The sequence below is a fragment of the Neovison vison genome, chromosome 6, assembly GCF_020171115.1.
Source record: "Neovison vison isolate M4711 chromosome 6, ASM_NN_V1, whole genome shotgun sequence".
NCBI lineage: Eukaryota > Metazoa > Chordata > Mammalia > Carnivora > Mustelidae > Neogale > Neogale vison.
This window is the reverse complement of record NC_058096.1, coordinates 82,526,770-82,543,076: the sequence shown is the minus strand read 5'-3', so window position 1 is coordinate 82,543,076 and position 16,307 is coordinate 82,526,770. Positions and strand designations below refer to the sequence as shown.

General features: G+C 40.2%; 1 long non-coding RNA gene across 6 annotated transcripts in view; it reads left to right on the top strand.

Annotated features, from left to right (window-relative positions):
- The first annotated feature begins 5,421 nt into the window (after positions 1-5,421).
- Positions 5,422-16,307, top strand: part of LOC122908639 — a 51,598-nt gene continuing 40,712 nt past the window's right edge. For 2 of the 6 annotated variants that reach the window (XR_006384994.1, XR_006384998.1), the window contains exons 1-3: positions 5,422-5,536; positions 5,732-5,815; positions 14,944-15,037. This is a non-coding gene — a long non-coding RNA (uncharacterized LOC122908639). Of the gene's footprint in view, positions 5,537-5,728; positions 5,816-7,670; positions 7,814-10,301; positions 10,328-14,943; positions 15,038-16,307 lie in introns of those variants that run through there. The other 4 variants (XR_006384996.1, XR_006384995.1, XR_006384997.1 and 1 more) reach the window with 4 other exon arrangements.

Genomic DNA, 16,307 nt, shown 5'->3' with positions numbered 1-16,307 from the left:
TCAAAATGTTGAAAATAGAACTGCCCTATGACCCAGCAATTGCACTACTGGGTATTTACCCTAAAGATACAAACGTAGTGATCCAAAGGGGCACGTGCACCTGAATGTTTATAGCAGCAATGTCCACAATAGCCAAACTATGGAATGAACCTAGATGTCCATCAACAGATGAATGGATAAAGAAGATGTGGCATATATACACAATGGAATACTATGCAGCCATCAAAAGAAACGAAATCTTGCCATTTGCAACAACATGGATGGAACTAGAGCATATCATGCTTAGCGAAATAAGTCAAGCTGAGAAAGACAACTATCATATGATCTTCCTGATATGAGGAAGTGGTGATGCAACATGGGGGCTTAAGTCGGTAGGAGAAGAATCCATGAAACAAGATGGGATAGGGAGGGAGACAAACCATAAGTGACTCTTAATCTCACGATACAAACTGTGGGTTGCTGGGGGGAGGGGGGTTGGGAGAAGGGGGATAGGGTTATGGACATTGGGGAGGGTATGTGCTTTTGGGTAAATTGGAAGGGGAGGTGAACCATGAGAGACTATGGACTCTGAAAAACAATCTGAGGGGTTTGAAGTGGTGGGGGGGTGGGAGGTTGGGGTACCAGGTGGTGGGTATTCTAGAGGGCACGGCTTGCATGGAGCACTGGGTGTGGTGAAAAAATAATGAATAATGTTTTTCTGAAAATAAATAAATTGAGAAAAAAAAAACAACTAATGATGTACTGTATGGTGACTAACATAACACAATTAAAAAAAAAAAACAAAGAATGCTCTACCATAAGCATGGATATTTTAATAGAAGCAATTAGGCCATTACAGTATTTGAGAAAAATCTCTTATCAGCCATGGGTCAAAGAAGCAGGGGCTAGATGCATTGAGGGTTTTGCTGCAAGAAAAACAGATTCTTACGGAACTTAGGCAAAAATGTACATTGTTATGAAAAATAAAAATACTTAAGAGTTTCAGAATTCTGGAGGGATCAGGGAGAAAAAGATAAATGCTTCAACCTTCGGCGTAAAGATACACTTTACCAAATTGTGTGCTCACTTGGCAGCACATATACTAAAATTGGACATTTTACCAAATTGCTATAAATTGTGGGTAGCTTAAAGGAGAGGCGAAAAGACAGTTTTTGAAGTCTGGAAAACAAAACATTAAAGCAACCAGTTTTCTATGAAAAGTTTTAGAAATTCTTCTGTTCAGTGTACGATCTTCAGTTTATCAATCCTGCATTCTAGACTACTTGTCAAAGTCTTTCTCATGAATGTCTTTGAAGAAACACTTAATAACTGGGCATAAATGACAAAAGACATTAAAATACCAATGGTTAGAGAGCTGGTGAGAGTTCATTATGATGTATTTGACAAGGAAATTGGTTATTTCTGTGACACACAACATCTCAAGATAGTAATTAGAATTATGACTGATAACATTATACCAGGACATAACAGAATTTTAGACATTTTTTTTTTTTGGTAATTCCTAGAATACTTATAATGTATACCCATACCATACAAATACAACACAAAGCATAGTACTACTTTGCATTTCACAGTGCTTCCCATGTAATTTAACATATCAACTAATCCTAATTAGTAAAACCTCTCTCCCTTTTTATAAGGAAAGGGAACAAATCTTTTGAAAAATGTCAGAGACCCTTTGAAATTTATGAGTTATGTTTAGGTCAAAAAGACTATTTAGAATTTGGTTTTTGGAAATTTGTAAGCAAAAATAGGTTTTGGACACTTGACCAAACAGGATCACAGATCATTATGAAACAACAGTTAATTGTCTACTCAAACAAAGTAACAATCAAGGATGTCAAGGGCCGATACAACAAAGGTCAGGACACCTGAGTGGCTTCAGGTTGTTAAGCATCTGCCTTCCTATCAGGTCATGATCTCGGGCTCCTGGGTATTGGGGCTTCCTGCTAAGCAGGGAGCCTGCTTCTCTTACTCTTCCCCTGTTCTCTTTCTCTCAAATAAAGTCTTCAAAAAAAAAAAAAAAGTACAAAGGGTCATGTGGTTGTAAGCAAAACTTAGTTTTCTTAATCTCCAGAAGACTCCGTTTACTTGATGAGAAAAGCATGAAGTACAGGAAATTATTTTGAGAAAACATAAAATCTTTGCTCTCCAAGTAGGTTCCTTTAAAAGACAAAGAAAATCATTCACACTAGCTTTTCAAAAGCAGACCAACAGTCCAAGAAAACTTTGCCCTTTTAATGTGTAGGAGAGTTTTTACAAAAGTACATTATTGGTATTAAAGGTCAGTTTTTAAATCCTTATAATAACAATTCAATTTTCAGCCAGCTTAACCATACATAAAATTTCTTTTCCATGAAACTTCAAGGAACCTACTTGGAGTAGACTCAGAAAAAAAGTTGTTTATCTGCATTATATTTAATGCTGAGAACTCTGAAGACATGCCTTTTTTTTTCTTTTTTTTTAAAGATTTTCTTTATTTATTTGACAGAGAGAGAGATCACAAGTAGGCAGAGAGGAGGAAGCAGGCTCCCCGCTGAGCAGAAAGCCCTATGTGGGGCTCAATCCCAGGACCCTGGCATCATGACCCAAGCCGAAGGCAGAGGCTTTAACCCACTGAGCCACCCAGGCACCCCATGACATGCCTTTTTTAAACATTAAACCAACAGGGGGTGCCTGGGTGACTCAGTCATTAAGCCTTTGGCTCAGGTCAGGGTCCTGGGATCAAGCCTCTCATCCAGTTCCCTGCTCTGCGATGAGCCTGCTTCTCTAGCTGCCTTTCTCCTGGCTTGTGCTCTTTCTCTCTCATATACATAAATTGAAAAAAAAAAAAAAAAAAGTTAAAGCGATAAATTTAAACTGCCAATTTATCAGAAATTATCTGAGATCATATGAATTTAGAAAATTTGAGATAGTTTGTATGTTTCTGAAAGTATATTTGATTTATATAAATGCTTTGTTTTCTTTAAGCCAATTAAATCAAGGTCTTTACTAATTAACCTTGGTAATACCATCTGGAGGTAGAAAAATATCCCCTATCTGTAATGTATATGTTACAGATAGACATACATAACCTATAGATTCAGATATAGTGTAGCTTTTTTTTTTTTAAAGATTTTATTTATTTATTTGACAGACAGAGATCACAAGTAGGCAGAGAGGCAGGCAGAGAGAGAGGAGGAAGCAGGTTCCCTGCTGAGCAGAGAGCCCGACATGGGGCTGGATCCCAGGACTCTGGGATCATGACCTGAGCCGAAGGCAGAGGCTTCAACCCACTGAGCCACCCAGGCGCCCCGAGTGTAGCTTTTGTTTAGAAATTTAATCCTGTCGCAGGTAGGAAACTCTAGAGAAAATAAAGTTGTCCTTGAACAATGTGGGTTGGAACTGTGCAGGTTCCCTTACATGTGGATTTTGTTCCCCCCAATAAATACAATACAGTACTGATGTGGTTTTAGAATATAGGTGAGGTTCCCTGGTTAGGTCCAGAGCCCGGGGCCAAGAAAGAATTCTTGAGAACTTTTTGGTGCAAACAGGTGGTTTTATTAAAGCACGGGCAGAAAGAGCTGCCCTGGGGTTGTGAGGAGCAATTGATTACATACTGTAGGGTTGGGGGAGATAAGGAAAAAAAGAAGGCTTTCAAATAGAACTTTCATACGCTAAAGAGCACCTAGGAGATAAGAGAGGCTTTACCTCTGTCTAGTTAAGTTTGTTTTTCCCCTCTAGAAAGGCATTAAGATAGTTGGGAGCTTCTTGGAAGATTGTCTCACTGGACCCACCCAGGAGGGTCCACCAGAAGGGACAGGGGAGTTGTAGGGTGTTCGCTTATGCTTTGTCTTCAGCTGGCCTTCTGCTCTCTCATCAGTAATGTAAGCGTATTTTCTTCTTTTTTTTTCTTTTTTCTTTTCTTTCTTTTGTTCTTTCCTTTTTTTTTTTTTTTTTTTTTTTTTTAAGATTTTACTTATTTGACAGAGTGTGCACAAGCAGGGGGAGCGCTAGGGAGAGGGAGAAGCAGGCTTCCCGCTGAGCAGGGAGCACAACTCAGGGCTTGATCCCATGACCCTGATCATGACAGAAGCTGAAGGGAGACCTTAACTGATACTTTCTTTTCTCTGACTTTTTGTGAGAATACAGTGTATAACACATATACAAAATTTGTTAATTGACTGCTTATGTTATTGGTAAGGCTTATTGTCAGTGATGTGGGAAACAAAGGCAGAAGAAAAATTAACTTCCCTTTCTACTTAAAACCCACTGACAGGTCCTTGAAACAGGACAAGTGACATTCTTCTAGGAACTCAGCTGCCTTTTAAACTTTGCTGAGGGCAAAAGACAGTCTTAGCCCAATCCCCAGGATTCTGTGAGTCTACTTTAACATATAAAAGTTCCTTTGGAAATGTCCTTTATCTCTACCCCCCAAGGTACATGTTGGCAATCATCCCCCAAGCATACGACCCACTGATGTACATCTGAAGGGTCTCATGACTCAGGTTTTATTAGATAGTAATAAGTGACCTTTTCCTAACAACAGCACACCCCCCAAGATCCTGGAAATCTTGCTTCCAAAATTCTTTAGAAACAAAGCTATCCCCAACAACCTCCCAACTTGAGAGTATATAATCAGTCACTCTTCATGACCTCAGTGCAGTTCTTTCCGCTCCGGGTCCTGTCCCCTTGCTTTAGTAAAACCACCTTTTGCACCAAAGATGTCTCAAGAATTCTTTCTTGGCCTTGGGCTCCAAACACCAACATCTTTCCTTCATCATTAACAGTAGGCTATTAATAGTTAAGTTTTGGGGGAGTCAAATGTCATACATGCCTTTTTGACTGTGTGGGGTTGGGGTCCCTAACCCCTGCTTTATTCAAGGGTTCACCTTAATGAGATCCAAATTGTGCAAGTGGACTAAGTTAATGTCTCTTGCTGAGATGACCAAAGTCTTTTATTAAAGTTTATTTATTTGCATGCTGTAAGGATCCATTCAGAACTTTTAAAAAGTCATTTTGTCTTTAGAAGATTCTGCACATCAAAGAATGCATTTCATTGTCCTCATGAAGTTTGTAATCCTCTTTTAAGGAGGCTCCTTAAGGTGGATTTATCTAAAAGTTTTGAGAAGATGGCCATTACAATTCCAAATTCTTCAAAAGTTTATGCATTTTTCAAGAAAGGCAAAAGATGTTGATTAAAGAGCCAGGTGGAAGCTAACTTGCCTTTGGATTCCCTAAGATGTCTTAACTGGGAGAGGCCTTATTTTTTAATAATTCTTCTAAAACACTGTGAATCATGTGTTTTCCTCCCTTTTGAATACAATGAGTAACGTACCAGGAAGCTCCAAACAACAAACAAAAGCATCCTCACCAGGAAGGGTGATGCCTTCATAAAAACAAAAACCAATCCCAAATAAACCCAGAGAGCTCACAATACAAAGAGCGCACAAAACCCAAGGGGACTCAAAGCCAGTTGTTTTATTAGCAAAATGAGTTTCTCCGGGAATAGCAGAGGAATTGCAATTTGGGACAAGCAAACTATGGCAAACCATTGGTGAGTACAGAGAGTCAGAGGGAGGGTCAGCTTTTATTAAATTTTAGGAGAAAAGTGGGGAGGGTTGTTTTGAACAAAAGTTCATTGTAGAAGAATAAGAACTTGAGGTTGTGACAACTTCTCACTGGCTGCAAGCAATGGTCCGTTTTTGTTGCTGGGGCTGAACAAGATCTTCCTTCTTTCTCTGAAAAGCAGGAGATAAAATTCCTGTAAAGATATCTCACACTGTCAAGATAAGAATTCCGTTCCTTCTGCGGGTTATGCGGGCTGCAAGGAGTGGTAAGTGCGTGAGTGCTCCCTCTTCCAGAGCTTCCTGACTCCATTTATTTATTTCAATTTTATTTGAGAGAGGAGGAGAGAGAGCGGGTGCATGAGAGAGAGAAAGAGAGAACACGCATGAGCAGGGGGGAGGGGCAGAGGGAAAATGAGAAACAGACTCTCTGCTGAGCAGGAAGCCCGATGTAGGACTCCATCCCAGCACTCTGGGATCATGACCTGGGCCAAAGGCAGATGCTTAACAGACTGAGCCACGCAGGCACACCCGACTCCATTTTAAATGAAGTTTCGTTTACTCATTTTCACAGGGAAAGGTATAGGAGGACCCACAAGCCCTAGCCTACCCAATGGGCAATAACCCCTTTGAAGGCAGAGCTCTAGGTGACTTGGACAGTTTTGGCAAGGCAGGGCTGGGAGGGTTGGCCAGGGTATCCTCTAATAAGAGACTCCTGGGAGACCCGTTATCTGGGAAAGCTCTGGACATCATAGGCAGCAAGTCCAAATGGCAAGGGACTGTCTCCAATTTGCAGTTACTGCCCCAGGGTGATGTTTGCTGAGGGTAACTTCCACACTGAATCTATGCAGGTATTTGGGGGTCAAGATTCAGCTACCCTGGACTGCTGGGCCCTGGCTTTTGGAGGTTGGCTAAAGGGCTTCCAACTCTAGGTGCCTTGACAGCACAGTTCAGGGGAGCTGGGAATCTGGAACTTGGTGAGAGTCAGGAGAGGCTGGGTTGTAGGAGTGGGCTACTGGAGGTTCAAGGCATCTGCCTAAATCCAAGTCCTAATGTCCACAAATGCACTTGTGGCGTCAAGGCCAGGCTACCACAAAACACGCCACCTCAGCGTATTGATTATTTTGAGTTAAAGTTCCTTATAGAATGCCCAGTGCATGTATAATACCCAGACTTCACTTTGTCTCCACAAAGCAAAAAATAAGTCTCCCCCGTAAAATGTACCTTCCCTTTACCAGGTGGTAGAGACATCAGTATCACCAGAGATCTAGAATTCAGAGTTAGGAAGTCTGGGTAAACCCCTTGCTAATTTTACCAATTTTACTACCCCAGCTCAAATTCTGTTATATTTGCAAGCTTCAGTTTTAAAGAAATTCTAAGTTTTCTTTGTACTATCAATTCATCACTGATGTGTTATTTCTGTGTCTAAGAAAAGTCTCGTAGCTGCCCACCTTGGTGGTTTCCTTGGATCTCAGTGTTAATATCAGGCCTCTCTGTGCACAGAATTAAACTTTGTTTTTCTCCTGTGAATCTGTGTCTTGTCAATTTAAATCTTAGATCACCTGGAAGAATCTTCCAGGGTAGAGCATACTTTTCCTCCTCAACAGCTGGCAGAGTTGGCAGGATACACGCTAACTGGCAGGACACTGCTGCGGCTGAGAGATGATGGGGCATCTGACAAAAGCTGGTGGAAGTCAAGAATCCCCACCACCACATCCCCTCCTGGATCTCTGCCTGCACGGGCTAAATTTAGATGAGCAGAAGGAAATATTTGTGAAACTGGTTTCTTGGCTTTAAGGATTCTGGTGACGTTAGTAGAGTTCTCTTGGCTTAGAGATCCATTTCCATCCAGAGATGGCCATAGTTTTTCCTTTTGTCTTTTTTATGTCCTAAGAGCTTGCCTTTGTGACCAGTGAGAATATGGTCTCTGGTCTCCACACCAAAAAGGGTTCACTTATCAGGGTGCACCTTGGTGTCCTGTCAAATAGAGTGGTGTTCTGAGACTCAGAGTTATAAACAGTATTTTCATTGTCTGCTCATGCCTGGTCACAAGGGATTGTGTTCTAAGAGGTCCCAGCTGATAAAGAACACTTGTCATCTTAACCTTTGTTAGTTCTGGAAAAGTGTCATTACAGGAGTGCCTGTCCCGTGTCACAGATTTGTGAGAAGGTATCTCACATTTTTCTGAGAGACTTGAAGGTACCATTTTCTCTACACTATCTTTGCTGCCTGTGCAATGAAGGCCTTTGCTGTCTTAGACTATTTTGGTGAGTAAAATTTTGGGTAACGGAGTTGCATTATTTTTTCCCTCTTCAGGCGTTGCCTCCTGGGTCAATGGTCTAAGCCTGGAAAGTTGCTTCTGTGTCTTCCCATAAAAAGGATTATTGGTTGAGTCACTGTTGAGATTAATAAGATCGTACTCGGGGTGCCTGCATGGCTCAATGGGTTAAGCCTCTGCCTTCAGCTCAGGTCATGATCCCAGGGTCCTTCCATGAAGCCCTACATCGGGCTCTCTGCTCGGCAGGGAGCCTGCTTCCCCACTCTCTCTGTGTGCCTCTCTGCCTACTTGTGATCTCTGTCAAATAAATAAATTCTTAAAAAAAACAAGATTCTACTTATCATTGCCAGATGATGGAGCCTTTAAATTATATTTTAATGAAAAAATATATAGAGTGTTCTTAATTATTAGTATAGTGGTTAGCTTTTGGGACTCTCTTGAAAAGACTTAAAGAAAAAGAAAAAACAAAAATTAGACTTAAGACAAAAATGAATGTCCACATCCAATGTAAATTCCCCTTCTCAGAATCTGGCCCCATTTGCCTATTTTAATTTTCCTTTCCCGACAAGATTTTTTTTTTTTTATAGTGTTCTTTTTTTTTTTTTCCAATTTATTTATTTTCATTTTTTTTTATAGTGTTCTTTTTTTTTTTTTTTTTCTTTCCCGACAAGATTATAGAGAACACTGTGGTCTAATCTCAAGGTTTGAAGTATGCAGGTGTGAACCTTAAAAATAAATTACAAAAAAAATTTTTTAAATAAAAATTAAATTGCCAGTTATTTTACCATCAAAAGATGGGTTTATTGGGAGTAGCAAAAAATTCCAACCTGGGGCAAGCATATGGCAAGTCCTTGGAACAAAGGAAAAGAATTATCCTTGTAGAGCAAAGTGGGGAATTGGGATAGCTGTTGAAAACCAAAAGTCCACCAGAGTAAACTTGGTGCTGGAAGTATAATGGCTTTTCATCGGCTGAGTTGTGACTGTCTCTTGTTTGCTGGGCTGTTGCTGGGGGGAAGGAGGAAGCCTTCCTTCCTCCTGTTGAAGTGTAAAGTCCTCTCCCTGAGCAAGGTTTAGTCAATTCTGTTGATTCTGCCACTGACGACCAGGAGTGGTAGAACGTGAGAGCTCTTCTTTTCAAACCTCTTAGTTCCACTCTGAGGTTTCCCTTTATTAATTTTAACACTGGTTACTTAAATAAATGCTGAAAGGCAGGGAATGAATTTTTTAAAAGTCCCCAAAGACTGGCAGTAAAACTTGTTTTGCTCCTACTTTTCATGGCTCTGTCATCACGCTCTGGCAGCTTCAGGCATTTCTTTCTTTTTTCTTTTTCTTTTTCTTTTTTTTTTTTAAATTTTATTTGACAGACAGAGATCACAAGTAGGCAGAGAGGCAGGCAGAGAGACAGGAGAGAGAAGAGGAAGAAGGCTGCCTGCCGAGCAGAGAGCCCGATGCAGGGCTAGATCCCAGGACCCTGGGATCATGACCTGAGCCGAAGGCAGAGGGTTTAACCCACTGAGTCACCCAGGTGCCCTGCTTCAGGCATTTCTATGCAATGTCTTCTGTAGGTGTATCCCAGGACACCCCCCAACACCCTCCCCAAGACAGACACATAAATACAATTTGTGTCCCCTGAACAGCAGCAGATATTTTAAATTATAAAATAATTTACCTTTACCTCAATTTTCAGAAGTTCCTACCAAATTTAGGGAAGAACTAGAAAGATGAGTGGCCATTCACTATACCCTTCTTCACAGAGAAAACTGATGGCCAAAATGTTCCGAGGCCCTCTTGCAAACAATCAGTGGAAAGTCAGCGTTCAGGGACTAACAGAAACCATGGTTGAATTGTGTAATCAGAGGCTTTTGTTAAGATGCTTTGTACAGGGGCGCCTGGGTGGCTCAGTGGGTTAAGCCGCTGCCTTCGGCTCAGGTCATGATCTCAGAGTCCTGGGATTGAGCCCCACATCGGGCTCTCTGCTCAGCGGGGAGCCTGCTTCCTCCCCTCTCTCTGCCTGCCTCTCTGCCTGCTTGTAATCTCTGTCTGTCACATAAATAAATAAAATCTTTAAAAAAAAAAAAAAAGATGCTTTGTACAGACTTTACTAAGGCATATTTCCCACCAGGTGCGGGAAATAAAGCATATTTCCTGTTTTAGTTAAAAAATCTCCCTGATATAAAGAAGCAAGTTTAAAAAGGTGGTCAGTCCCTTGATATTTAGGTTATAATGCCATTCTTTACAGGAATTAAAAATAACTGTCTTTGTCTTGCAAATCTCCACAAAACCAGAAATATAACTATGGCAACAAGTCAAAGTCCACCTATTTTACCAATCCCTAAAGTGTGCCTTGTCCTTTCAAATGCTTGTAGGTATAGTTTTTTTTAAGATTTACTTATTTTTGATGGGGGTGGGGTACAGAGGGAGAGAACTGATAGCTGATTTTGTTTACTATCTCCTGAAGTTTCTTCGGATAATCTAAACATAATTCTTGGGAACAAATTATTAGGTAAGTAGAATAAGAGTTTATAAACTTTTTTTTAAAAGATTTTATTTATTTATTTCACAGAGAGCGAGAGATCACAAGTAAGCAGAGAGGCAGGAAGAGAGAGGAGGAAGCAGGGTCCCCGCTGAGCAGAGAGCCCGATGCGGGGCTCAATCCCAGGATGCTGAGATCATGACCTGAGTCGAAGGCAGAAGCTTAACCCACTGAGCCACCCAGGCACTCCGTTTATAAACTTTTTAGCAACAATGATATTTAATGGTATCTTTAAAAAAAAAAAAAAGACTTGCAAAACTTTTTGGTAATCTTAACTCATCAATTTAGTAAAATTTTAAGTTGAATTTATTGAATATCCACATCATTTCCAAATAACATAATAGAACATTAATTACTAAACATAGGTTTGTCTACTTTTGACTTCCCTGTTACGGAGTAATATATTTTGTGCTTACTGAGAGATTGTCCTATGAAGAAGTATGTGTTTCTAGAAGTTACAAAAGTATTCATAAATTTGCCAAACTAAAAAAAAAAAAAATGACTAACAGTTCACAATAGCTTGCCACTTGATTTTCATGAAGGTTTCTAAGAGTTGAGTAGTAATATATATATAGTTTAATCTGCTAGACATAATAAGGGAATCATGTCCATATGCAGGAAAAGCAGGATATATGCTTTTGGTAAAAGAGAGTATGAGGAAGACAAATGCCTTTTTGTTGAGGGAGAGGAAAGTAATTTTGTCCTAAAGAAGGCTAAAAAAAAAAATAAGACAAAATCTGAATATAAAAAATTAAGTTGTAAGAGGTTTATCACAATGAATCTTAAAGGAATTGTACATGTGGTCAGCACTGAATAAGATTAGATTAAAGTTAAGTGAGTTTTCATGTCAAAAGTACACGTGTGCAAAACTCAAATTTGGGTTTCTCTTTGTGAAAAGGATGACGTGTTCTTGAATGATTGATCTGCTTTTGATAAGAGATTATAAAACTTGTTTTTAACCTTTTAAAATTATCTGCTTAGAAAATAAGGATGCTATGTTTTATCAAAATAATTTCCTATGCTGCATATCTTTATCATCAGGTCTGTAATGATCAAGGAATGCTTTTCTTACTAAAAACTAAGTTTTGCTCACAGCTATACAACCTTCTGTTTTTGCCTCTGAGATATTTTCTTGTCACTTTCTAAAGATAGTTATGTATGGTTCCATACTGGTCTGTGAGGCTATTGAAACACATTTTCAGACTTTCTGATACATGTTTTTATTATTGAAGTGTACCTGACATACAACATTGTATGAGTTTCAGGAGCACAACAGTGTGATCAATAACCGTATGTTATGTGATGCTCAGCACGGTTATAGCTACCATCTGTCACCATCTGTCCTTATGACGGTACCATTGACTTCATTCTCTGTGTTGTACTTTAGTGTCTGTGACAAAACTGGAAGTCTGTATCTCCCACTCCCTTCCCCTCTGGCCTCCACCAGTTTGTTCTTCAGTTTTATGGATCTGATTTTGTTTGTTCATTTCTTTTGTTTTTTAAGCTTCCACATATTAGTGAAATCCTGTGGTATTAGTCTTTCTCTGCTGTCTTATTTTACATAGCATTATACCTTCCAGAACTATTCCAGCTGTTGCAAATTGCAATTGAAATTTTTTTTCATATGGCCTTTTCTCTCTACTTAAAGAGTTCCCCTTAACATTTCTTATAAGGCTGGTAGAGTGGTGATGAACTCCTTTAACTTTTGTTTGTCTGGGAAACTTTTTATCTCTCCTTTATTTCTGAATGACGCACTTGCTGGATAGAGTATTCTTGATTGTGGTTTCTTCCTTTCAGTATTTTGAACATATCCTGCCCCCTCCCTTCAGGCCTGCAAAGATTCTGGTGAAAAATAGTCTTCTGTGTTTTCACTTGTATGTTACTATTTGCTTTTCTCTTGCTGCTTTTATGATTCTCTCATCAGTAATTTTTTTTTTTTTATGGTGCACAGCTTTATTTATTTATTTTTTTATTTATTGGGATTATATACTTTTTTTTAATTTTCAGCATAACAGTATTCATTATTTTTGCACCACACCCAGTGCTCCATGCAATCCGTGCCCTCTCTAATACCCATCACCCGGTTCCCCCAACCTCCCACCCCCGCCACCACTCCATACCCCTCAGATTATTTTTCAGAGTCCATAGTCTCATGGTTCACCTACCCTTCCAATTTCCCCCAACTCCCTTCTCCTCTCTAACTCCCCATGTCCTCCATGCTATTTGTTATGCTCCACAAATAAGTGAAATCTCATCAGTAATTTTTGCCATTTCAGTTACTATATGTCTTTGTGTGGACCTCCTTGGGTTTATCTTCTTAGGGGCTTTTTCTGCTTCCTGGAGCTGGATATTTGTTTCCTTCCCCAGATTAGGAAAGTTTTCCATTATTATTCCTTCAAATAAGTTTTTTGCCTGCCTCTCTCATTCTTTTCCTTCTGGGATCCCTATAATGTGAATGTTATTATACTTTATGATACAGCAAAAGTCCCTAAGCCTGCTCTCATTTATTATTTACTGTTTTTCTTTTTACTGTTCAGCTTGCTTATTTTCCATTACCCTGTCTTCCAGATTAATGATCTGTTCTTCTGCATAATCTAAACTGTTCGATTTTTAGATTTTTATTTATATTTTTTCAGTTATTCTTCAGCTCTCATTTTTTAATATATTTTTTTCTCTCTTAATTGACATTCTGAGTTCATTCGCTTTTCTTGAGTCCAGTGAGTATCTTTATGAACATGACTTTAATCTCTTTATCAGGCATATTTCTTATCTCCACTTCGTTTTGCTCTTTTTCTGCAGTATTGTTTTGTTCTTTAATTTGTGAGACCTTTGTTTCCTCCTTTTCTCTTTTTGTTCATATGTATTAGGTAGATCGTTATGTCTCCTGGTCTTGATAGTCATGAGCACGTGTAGAACACGTTCTTTGGCGCCCTGTAGTGCAGTTCCCCTAGTCACCAGAATAAGGTGCCCCAGGGGTATTCCCTGCATGGACTGCCTGCACCCTTTTGTGTGGCTGTGTTGTGATTGCTGTGGGCATGCTAGTGGGTGGGGCTTGGCTGCAGCCCAGCTTGCTGTAATGACCCAATTTATTTACTCCAGGTGCTGTGGGCAGGGTTTGCTCCCTGTGCTGATGAGAGGCCAGCTGCAGCCCCTGTGGGATTGCCGGCAGGTGGGGCTGGCATTCAGCCTAGCTGTCTGCAGTTAGCCTCTGTGATCCTTGCAGGTGCACCAACGAGCGCCTCTTGCTTCCCCCGAGGCCAGCTAACCTGTGGGATTTGTGGGTGTAAGGGTAGGTGTGGTTATCTTCCCTTTGCCTGAGGGCAGGAGTCCCTTTAGAGGGTCGCTGGCCCCAGCCAGTGTTGCCTGTCAGGTGGGGCAGGGCAGAAGCCACTTTGGAAGGGTGTCTACCAAAACTGATGAATTGGATGGGGCAGAGCTGCAGGGGAATGCTGAATTGGGGAAGGGTGTTAGAACTGGCTCTTGTAGGAGCCCAGCTGTCTAGGCTGAAGGAGGGCAAGAAAAATGGAGCCCACCCACATATTTGTTCCCAGAGAAATCTACTACAGTTCCTGCCCCTCCAGCACATGTTCTAAGATGAGTGAATGAGTCTCCCTCATATATACTCCAGGCACTTTTCAAAAACTGCTACTTTGTTGCTGTCTCAGGCCAAGTTATTTATTGTCCTGGTTCTTTAAGGGGAGGGACTGTGTTTCCTGTCATTCTCCACCTCTCCCAGAATTAAGCACCACCGATTTTTAAAGCTCCTGGAGTTAGCCCCATAGATTTTCCAAGCCAGAAATTATAGGGAGTCCTCTTGCCAGGGCAGGTCCCAGGGGGTGGGGATGCCCAGTGTGGCCTCTGATATCCTCACTCCTCTGTGCTTGGGCTGTCTCTCCCATTTGTGCTTAGTCCTGCTGGGTTTTGGTTCCTGATCTTGTCTTTACCCCTCTTCCTCTTTCTGATGTGGTCCTCTCTTCCCTCGCTGGGGAAGATCCTCTCTGCCCGTTTTTGGGTCATTTTCAGAGTTAGTAGTAGTAGATGCAGTTGCTGCCTCAGTGTGTCCATGGCACAAGGTGAGCTCAGGATCTTCCTACTTGGCCATATTCCCCCACTCTCCCAAACCTTTTGATATGTTTTGACAAACTTCCCCAAATCAAATTCTAAAATGAAGTGACTGATCACAGACGAATTGAACTTCAGTTCAGTTTGGAGGGTCCATGAAACAAATCTGTCCTCAGAAAAGAGGTATGAAACTGAATAGGCTTCTTTGGTTTACTAAATTACATGGGACACATTATCAAATAAATAATGGTAAACCTGCTTTGATTACATTTGTGTAGATGTATGTTGTTAAAACAAGTGTTGTAGAAATTGTATAAAATTCCTAAAAATCTCTAGAATACAGATTTCTGATAACCTTAAGATCATAAAACTGAACTGGTTAAAAAAAATTTCCAGAATTAATAAAACCCCACATTCAAGCCAAAAATTTAATTATATGGGGCTGAATAAACTGAGGAGGACTCTAACTTATACGACTTTTGGTTCAAAACATTGCTGACCTTTTTAATGTTTTGTTTTTCCAGATTTAAAGAAACTTTCTCTTAGGCTGATTTACACCTTTGCAAGCAGAATTCAAACACTTCTCCCTACCTAATCCCTTCAGAATTTGGAAACTCGGTGAGTATTTATATTTTCATGGCAATATATTTACTTGTGTAAATTTAAGGAACTGAGGTTGGCTTTATGGAACCATAAGACCCCTTGGAAATATCAGCCTGAAGCATTGCTTACTGGGTTCCCAGCAGCCTTACCAGGTATGTAAAGAAGGTCACTTCCTGAGAGGTGCAAAAACCTAGGATATTTTGGGGACTTTGGGAAAAGAGGAAGTAACCCTAATCTGTGGGTATTGCAAGTGAAGTCTGATGACAAGAACTTAGCTTGGCCTCTTTGCCTTAAGAGGCTGTTAAAGTTCGATCTGCAGATCCTAGTGAAAAGTTCTAGCACAGAAGAGCCTGTAGGATCCATCTCTATTTTTGGTGTCTATTTTGGTGTCCTTATGTAAAGAATCATTAATCATTATTATTATTATATAATTAATAATTATTAATGTAATTAATTATTAAAAGCAAATCTATAAGTAAATCAGTCTTAATTTGGCTAACTTTGAAAATGAGGGTGACTTTAGAACGAAAAATTATGTCAGTAACACTTTTGTGTTTATTAGATTTTAGGTCCATTGATTGTCTTTGAGATTTTGTTTTCTACCTGTAAACTAAACTAGACTCTGAATTCTAATTTCCTCTAATGTCTGACTGCAACTCTCCAAACTAACATTTCCAGTATTTTCCCCCTCGTTTTGACTTGGAGTCATTGAGAACCAAAGCTGACCTTTTTCCTGAGGCCCTGCAAACTAAATATAGATGACTTGATACAACCTTCAGAGAAATCACAATAACTCATAATAGACAATCTTTGTGCCTATTACTCTATGGGCCACTCAAAAAATCACCAGGGGAGATGAACCATGAGAGACTATGGACTCTGAAAAACAATCTGAGGGGTTTGAAGTGGTGGGGGGGTGGGAGGTTGGGGTACCAGGTGGTGGGTATTATAGAGGGCACAGCTTGCATGGAGCACTGGGTGTGGTGAAAAAATAATGAATACTGTTTTTCTGAAAATAAATAAATTGGAAAAAATAAAAAATAAAAAAAAAAAATCACCAGAGACATTCAAACAACAAGGCAGAAAAATCTGTCATCCACAGCCTATCTTGATGCCATTTGAAAATACTTTGAGCCTGACATCTATGCAGGGGGCTGCTGGTGGCCTGGGTTCCACAGCCCGTGAGAGCCTAGCTGTACAAGGCCACCTCACCAGGCATTGTCTGCATGTGTTTGGGCGATGCAGGTCAGGGTAGCCAGGGACCTGGGACAGAACACATTTTTTG